Here is a 9,010-nt window from a genome sequence, read left to right as displayed (position 1 = left end):
AATAGCCATAATAATAATAATAAGTGTCTAATAATAATGGCTATTAGTATATTATTTTTATGCTAGTGTGATGCTATAGCTAATGCATATAGGCTCATTTTAGCCCCGACAAGACTGATATTGTGAAATAAAACAAACTAATTAGGCTTTTTTTTAGCGACAGTGACAATGTTTATTATTATCTATAATATCATAACAGATCCATTTATTCACGGATCACGATTCCAGTGGTGGCTTCATAGAATTGTTTCCAATTCATCTGATCCAAACATTTCCAATAAATACAGACCGTTGTAAAGTACAAAAGTAAAAATGTATTGAAATAAGAGGTATGTAATTATTTCCAAAATTCACAACATGTTTTATCTACAGAAATATTCTGCTTCGGTTCATATTTGTTGGTATTTAGACTTTCAAATACAACATTTTCACTGTGGTGAAAAACTTTTGCTCTCCCACTTGCCGGACACAAAGAGACATGCACATTCGGGAGAGGTCTAAGTAGCTCTTACACAATTAAATATTACAAAAAATATTGTATTTTTCAGGGTGATGACGTCATAAAATATGACGACAGACATTCAAAGCTTCATTGTTAAACTTCAAAAGAAGCTTCGAATGTAAATATGATATGACAAAAATGGCATTCAGTTCAGTCTAGTATGAACGGTCAGAATGACCGCTATGGCCATTCTAGTAGTTATATAATTCCGGTAGTTCTAGTGTTAAACCAGTTGGTTTCCATGGAAGTAAGTCAAGGGATTTGGAAAACAAATGAGAGTAAATTATAACAATTTTCATTTTGGGGTGAACTGTCCCCTTAAGTCTGATCAGTTTAAAATATTATTATTACTTGTTATGTAGTCAAATGTACAGATTCCCTTCAGAAACATGGTGATGGAAAAAAAATAAAATGCATTGTGCTCCTAGAGAAACTTTGCATTCACTCGCAAAACTTTTGCATTCTCTCACAAAATGTTGCATTGCCTCACAAAAGCATTGCATATATCTCCATCACCAGTGTTTCGTTCTCTCTCAAAAGTTTTAAAAGCAGACGCAAAACTTTCGTGAGAAAATGCAAAATGTTGAGGAAACACTATAAGTTTCTTGGGGGAAATGCAATACATTTGTGAGCAAACCCAAAAGCACTGAAATATAAATGTTCCCTCCTATTTCCTATCTCCTATATGCATTTATGTACAATGCCTCTGAAGGGGACATGGTGATGGAGGAGGAAAAAAAAGTTTTTCAGGGAAACACCTTAAAATAGTTTGTGTTCCCTCAAGAAACTTTACTTCCAAGACTTTTGCATTCTCTTGCAAAATATTGCACTGCTCCAATAAACTTTCACTCACAAAAGCACTGAATATAGTTTTTGCTCACATCTCATATTATTTAATTCATTCATTCATCTGTTTTTTCCTAAAATTTTAGGCTTTAGAAATGTTGCCTTATACATATAACGATGCTTATTTATTAACAGGTTACAAGAACTACAATCAAGTTAAAACTGGTTTGGTTTATAATTCAGAAAGAACCTCCACTTATTTATTCAGTATGCGTGATAAACATGACTTTCTAATAACTCCATTTGCTTCTTGTGTGACATCACAGAATTTCATCTCCTGCTGGTCAGCCCATAAAAACAATAACATCGTCCATATAGGCTATTCTCTCCACGGTTGTGCGTCAAGCAGATACAGGAAGATCCCTTGATGTGTGAAAAGCTTTTGTTCTCTAAAGAGCAGACTAGGTTATGACCCCGCATGCCATTAGATCATAAAGCATCAGGAACCGAAGCATGTTGTGCTCAGTTAGCAGCTTATTGGATTCCAGCTCGCAAACATAAATCAAATATCACCATAAGGGTTGAAAGGCCTTGGCTACTGTGAGTTATACTTTGCTCATTACTCAGCAACACACAGACGGTATATGCATAACACACACTCACACAAAATATCAGATGATGCTGTTGTTTTATATAAGTCGCATTATAACATCATGGTATATGATCTAATCCCAGTCCAGTTTTTGATATACTCCTCAGAGGTCTGACACCCAAGCGAATTGTGGATGGATGTCCATCTGCTGATTCATTCTCCCTGAGCGCTGACATCCTGCAGCATGCCTGACCCCTCACCCTCATAACGCCCGCTTTGTTCTGCGGGACGCAACCCCACGACCTGCTCCTTCTCCTCGAGTCTCGTCTCTCAGGCTCACAGAATCTGCCTGCCCTCCGAATTCCTGTACGAGGCTGAAACATGAGCCTGACCCAGTGAGCTCATCGACAGGCGTGGACTTTCAAAATAACTGTGAAAAAGAAAAGCAAGAGTGCAAGAGATGGAATGAAGAAACAAAAGACAGGTTAGACAGTGCTAGCATTGGCTTCTGAGGGGTTAAGTTACACGCAGCCAAAACATAAGGAAACAAAGGTGCGCTTATGAGCCTCATTCTCAGGACCGATGCCACACGTCTCAGCAGGAGCTTCTTCTTTTGAGTTCAGGAGTTTCGCTCTCCCCTGCTGGAGACAGTATCGAAAACATACGTAATTCCAGAAGGCTCCCGTTGCCCTTCTGACCTGCTGCGACAAAGGGACTCCAGTGTAAAAGTAAGTGCCTTTCGTTTAAAGAATATCTGAGTGTGGATTGAAAAGGAAACCGAGTTTTGGTGCTTTATCTGATGCATTTTCGTAACTGAATTATCAAAACTAATTGTGGCAATTAAAAATTATGTCATGCGAATGAAAAGTCAGCATGGAAATGGTTATGACAGGACTGTGTACTTCTGAGAGATCTGCCGCTGAGAGTGTGGACAGGCTTTTTAAACTTTAATTCATTGCGGTATAATTGGATATACTTTTATAAATTATTTAGCCATCTTCATGTCTTTTTTTTCCCAGAACATTGACTGTTGTATACTGTATCACCTTCTACCAGTCAACACTAGTTTGCACATAACATAACTGTGTGTGATGTGCTAACCTGCTCAAGTAGCCTATTTATGTGTTGTGTGTTCAATAATGTGTGATATAATAAAAAAAAACTGATATTAAACATAAATACCAGAAATATTTCAATAATTTGGATAAATGCACATTTAAATGCAACAAAACATACGTTTTACTTGTAATTACACATTACCGCAGAATTGGAGTAACTTTAAAACACCACACAATTCATCAGCAAAAGCTATTAAGTTATTCAGTGAGGGAAAGTCACAAAAAGTTGACAAAGGATAATGAGTTAAAAACGAACTATGGGCTTGCTATTCTCTCTATTGCTGCAGAGTTCATATGATGAGTCATATGTTATTTCAAACTACAACAAAAATAGAATTGTTAGAAACAAGTTTTAATGCTTGATATGATAATCTAGACTGCAGGGATCATCGCTCGAACATTACATTCTTACATTATGACTGTGTTCCTACCAACTCAACTGGTGTACCTTGAATGCAAGTCTGCCGAAAGGCATAAATGCAAATGTGTTAGTTGCACCCGTTATTCACTAAGATCCCTCACTCTTTGAACATGTATTATATTTTGGGCACTTTGGTTATGCTTTCAGCTAATAATAAGAGTGTACTTCTGAGCTCCTGTAAATCCATATCACAGATTTCTACAGAGTTTGACCCTCTTTTTATCCTGCTTTTTACCAGTCATGTATTTTGACCTCAATACATATATAAATAACTTCAGATTTTTTTTTTTGTAATGTTGGACTATTAATTAACTTTTTAGTGAATTAATACTGTGGTCTCAAAAATATTTGGACACCATTAGGTACTTAAACCACGCTTAAAAGCATATGCAAATCTAGTTACCAATGTCATCTGCACTAAAATGATTCTCCAGTTTCTCTCAGAACTAACTTCACTTTTCACTACATACCAGTCAACACTTGTTTTCACATATAGAATAAGCATGTGTGATGTGTGAACCCATAATAGCTAAAATTATGCTTTCAGATAATAATAATAAGAAGAATGTTATTCTGAGATCTTGTTTTAAAACCACATAATTTATCTTAGAAAAGAAACATTTCATATATTTTTAAATTACATTTTTTTAATTCTGAAAAATCAGTTTTCAAACATAACTGAACAATAGTTGTTTTTGAGTACTCTTAAAAATAAAGGTGCTTACAAGGTTCTTCACAGCGATGCCATAGAAGAACCATTTTTGGCTCCACAAAGAACCATTCAGTCAAAGGTTATTTAAAGAACCATCTCTTTCTTACCATTTTTATAATCTCAGGAACCTTCTTTTGCCACAAATAACCTTTTGTGAAGCAGAAAGGTTCTTCTATGACATCGTGAAGCACCTCTATTTTTAAGAGTGTAATTAAAGTTTTCAGAATTGAAAATTCACAATAATAATAATAATAATAATATTTTTTTGGATACTGTTGGGCACTTAAACCCCACTTATAAACATATAACCATCTTTAGAAACACAATGTCAAACCAGTGCCATCTGCACACAAATGATGCCTGGATTTCTGTCAGAACTGCCTTCAATTTTCCAGCCATTTTCTAGCAACTTTTAATCAACTGGTGTTGCATTTCTCCACAAGTTCACACAAGTGCACAGTACCACAGGTGTCGTTCATCACATTAACTACATGTTAGAGTGTTTTACAGCCTGAAACTGCCACAGTACTTAATTTTTATATATTTTTCTAATCCTTTTAGCTGCAGCTTCAGTGTCCAAATGCAAGCCAATCTACATTTACACTCTACATTATTTATTTAATTCTGACATATTTAAAACGTTAACCCTTTAACTGTCACCCATCCCCTCTGTGGGACGTCTAAGTTTACTTCACTATATTACAATTAAATCCTAATCTAATCATGACAAACTTTATATCGTTGGAAAGGTCTAAGATTCCTAAATAGATATTTTACCAAATTTTTTTGTTAAAAATGATGTAGGAAATTAATAGATTAATTTATGACAAGAGTGCATCTCAAAAATCTACATCATAACAGGAGTTCTGACATTTGTCACAAAAAGTCTCCTTCGTTGTCTTTTTCTCTGTCACACTTTAGAAATCATCAGAAATGATATATCAATTGAAAACTTAAAATCTCAAAATTCATCCTTTGAAAACCATTTTAAAATCAGACATTGCATTACCATGAAAATCAAAATTATGTTACAAAATGTTTTCATTCATGAATTATAAAAATGTAAGTTTGGATAGTGCACTTTCACGTCTATGTTCAAAAATGTGAGTGACAGTTAAGGGGTTAAAACATTAAAATGCTCTTTTACTCTTTATAAATGCTATGATACAATTTAAACAGGTCAGCTTCAGCACTACAGCATTTTATGTAACATTTTAGCAGTTGTTCAGGAGTACAGTAACGGCAGCCTATGTGCGGTCAGATCATTGCCGGGAGTGAAGAACACAGTTCATGATTCAGATATTTTGTGAAGCAGGACCGGGCCCAAAGGCACACCACATATGCAAGAGTGCAGAGGGCGATGTCTGGTTGCAAAATGCCAGCGCTTGACTGTACTAAAATCAAACCAGAAATAGTATTTTACTACTTTATACTCCCCCCTTCAAATACACATTTAAGATCTCAAGATGACCGTTATCCCCCCACAAGAAAAGAAAAACAAACACGGCGGAGTGAGGGCTAATGTAATTAAGTTAAAGCGTGGGGTAGGGCATTCATTTAATTAAGTCATCTATGCTTGTTCCTCAACCACCATCAATCATTACAACTGACAGGTCATGTGGCACTTGGTTTGTTATTCCTCTTAATGCTGAACTATCACAAAAATGAGCTGTGTTTTACAATGCAGAGCCTTTTGGCTATATTATGTAGCAGAGAATGGGCACGGCTGTGTTTTTTTCCTCCTTTTTGAAGAGAAATAAAAGATTGTGATAAATATGAGAGGACGATTTGCGTATTCCAAATGATTTACTGTAACACCACAGGCGAGAGATACATATAAACTGCTATTAGTTTCAGTTAAACTGTAGAGAATGTGTCTTACCTTGTTACTCCAATCAAAATAAAAAAGGAGCATTCTGTAAGTGACAGAATGGATATATCATACTCCTAAACTAATATATAGCATTGAATAAAGAAATAAAGAAATAAAAATTGTATTATATAATTCACTGAATATAGCCCTATTTGAACTGGCTGTTAAATCCTGTTGTATAATTTGTGTACAGGTCAAAGGGAATAATCATTGTTATGTGTTATGTTATGTTACTTTTTCCTATCAATCAATTTTACATAATTGTGTTAAAATGTCAGCCCTAAAAATAATAATAATAAAAAAAGTGCAAAATGCAAAACATTATTATATGATCATTTCCGTTGCTATTATTTTTATTATTTCTTCACGTCAAAGCACTGCAGAACTCCTAAGTCCCATTGCTTCCTTTAGATCACTACTGTGCTTTTCTGATGATTTCAATCCAAAGTCTGTATGGCGAGTCTCTTCACAGTAACATATCCATATGAATAACATTGAATAACACAGAGTGAATAAATATATGCTGACATGGTGAAAGTCAGCAAGAGAGCTGAGAACGAGAGAAAATAAATGGAACTTCAGTTTCAGACCATCTTAATATAATATGGCAGCTGTTTTTTTGTTTTGTTTTGCTGTCAGTGGCAATTCCTTGGGATTCAGCCTAAAGAACTGGTGAGGAATAAGAAAAAGGTGATTTTTTTTTAGAGAGATCTAGACAGGTAATCGGTTTTGTAGTAGTCAGTGGGCATCAAGGAACATGTTCTATAGCTGGATCAGGTAAAAGACAGGATCATTCTGGCCAACAACACAAATTGCCTTCAGTTTCAACCCTATGCACAGTTTTAGCCTTGAACAATAACTCTTTTCTTTCCCTTACTTATTTATATCTCCTTCATTGCATTCTTTATATCACTTTTCCGGCCGTTCTCTCTTTAGAAACAACTCCAAGGAGCCACTATGTATAAAACAATGTCTGTTAGATCTGATGTGTATATTATGACGTCCTGGATAAGTTCCAACTGAAGTTCCACATCTGCGACCCTCACCTGTGCACTCTTGGTTTCATTTTAACAGGCCAAATTACAATACCACACTCAGATGATGACCTGGAGGTGGTAAGGTCCATGGGCAAGCTGATCCCCTCACCCCTCTATGCCCTATGGAACACTGGGGTAGAGAGAACTGGCAAACTGCCCCAAATGGAAGGTGGGGATTTGGGACACTGCTGTTCTTGGCAGCCTCTGCTCATGCTGACCAGCGGGAGTGCTGGTGAAAGCATACCAAATGTTTCCCAGACACAATCCACTGCCTTTATGGGTCCGCAGATTCTGAGGAACCTCCAGGACGAGGTTCAGGATGAAGATGGGACATCCATCCCACCTCATACTCACTGGGCTCATTTATTTTCTTTTGCTCTCTAATTAGGCACTTCTTTTGTTACTTTTTTTGTAGTCCTTTCTTCCTCAGTGTTTTCCCCTTTCAATAACTGCTTCACAGCAGGTTCTGAGGTGTAACAACACACCACACGTTTCTCCTGGGAAAGAGTAGGCAGCTGTCTGAATAACAACCTCATCAAAAGATGCGCAATGTCAAAGAAGGGCTATTCGTATATTTTTGTTGTTAGTCAAATCCAAGAGCAATAAGCAAAGACAAGAGAAGAGCTAGCATATTGAGGGAATATTGTTTTGATCAAGGCTGAGGGAAAAGAAAACCCCGTGCCCAAGATATTGTTCTTGCATGGGCATATGGAGGATATTAAGGATTGTTTTACACTGAAACCCTTGTGAAACACGAGTCAAGAAGACAGCAGCTTAAGGCCAGGGTCTGTCTGTCCCACACATTTTTTCTGATAGACTGTATTTGTCTATCACCTAATAAAACACATGCGCACATGACCACATGTTGGCCAGAATTGGCTTCTACGCATCTCACTGACTAGGTTTGGAGGTACGGTTTATGACTGACAGAACCAAAACCCACTCCTATGGTGCTGGTGGAGATGTAGGAGAAGAAAACCACATTGAGATTGGATTACCCTCTGGACTGCTGCGTCCACGTTGTGTGCTCCTGGTCTTAGGTTGAAGTTGTATTAGATTTAGTTTAGGTTTCCACTTGTGGTGCAGATGGCCCTTTTTCTGGCTTTATGCAGTTATGTCTGGGTTCAGCTCAGCATGACAAGATTGTGGGGCTTTAATGCACATCACTGATGCCACCTGCAGTTTGAACAGAACCAAGTGACTGGCCCGCTGTCAGAACCTACTCTACGACACTGGGACACTAATTGAAAACAAAGTCGGGTTTAAGCTCAGGCAGTTAACACAGCTTTGCAGAAACATTCACACTGTGCTGACAGTCAAAAGTCCTGGTCTGATCCTGTTCTGTTGTTGTTAGACTCACATGTGTCAGTAAAGGGAACCTCTAATAGTAAATTGCCTTAGTCAGTGGTCTTCAAACCTGTCAGGCTAAGCATGACAGCTGATCAAATCAGAACGAGTACCACAACAAGTTTTTTTTTTTTTCAGCATTAAACAAATTGACATCTCTGAGTGCAAGGACAATCTGATAATTTTAATAGTATCCTGCAAGAATGATCATGGTAGATCAGAACAGCATCTACACTGTAAAGAAAAATCTAATTTGTCAGTAAAACATAGATCATTGAAGTATGTAAAGTAATATACAATTTCACATTTTCTCCTTAAAAAAATTACAATGTAGCACACATGTATAATTACAGTGCTATTGCATGTGTACATTTTAAGAACACAAGTTAAAAAATATACATATATTTTGTGGAATTTAGGTCAGTGTATTGTTACTTAAACAGTCTAGAACTGCATGTTTTACAAAAAAAAAAAAAACAACTTCCGTCTTTCTACTTCAGAAATTGCATGTTCAATTAAAATTCCTTTCTTTTTTAAGTACTCATGAAAGTGTAATGTAATATCCCAAATGCACAGCAAAAGTAATATTTACATGTAATTAAATTAATACATGTATACTTAC

General features: G+C 36.4%; 1 protein-coding gene across 1 annotated transcript in view; it reads left to right on the top strand.

The window, feature by feature from the left end:
* The first annotated feature begins 2,587 nt into the window (after positions 1 to 2,587).
* Positions 2,588 to 9,010, top strand: part of LOC107570088 (leucine-rich repeat transmembrane protein FLRT2-like) — a 29,980-nt gene continuing 23,557 nt past the window's right edge. The window contains exon 1 of the mRNA XM_016256288.1: positions 2,588 to 2,608. The gene's annotated coding sequence lies outside the window, so the exon portion shown is untranslated. The remainder of the gene's footprint in view (positions 2,609 to 9,010) is intronic.

Source organism: Sinocyclocheilus grahami, unplaced genomic scaffold (genome assembly GCF_001515645.1).
Source record: "Sinocyclocheilus grahami isolate Dianchi unplaced genomic scaffold, SAMN03320097.WGS_v1.1 scaffold1412.1, whole genome shotgun sequence".
NCBI lineage: Eukaryota > Metazoa > Chordata > Actinopteri > Cypriniformes > Cyprinidae > Sinocyclocheilus > Sinocyclocheilus grahami.
This window is presented reverse-complemented; position numbering and strand designations above follow the sequence as displayed.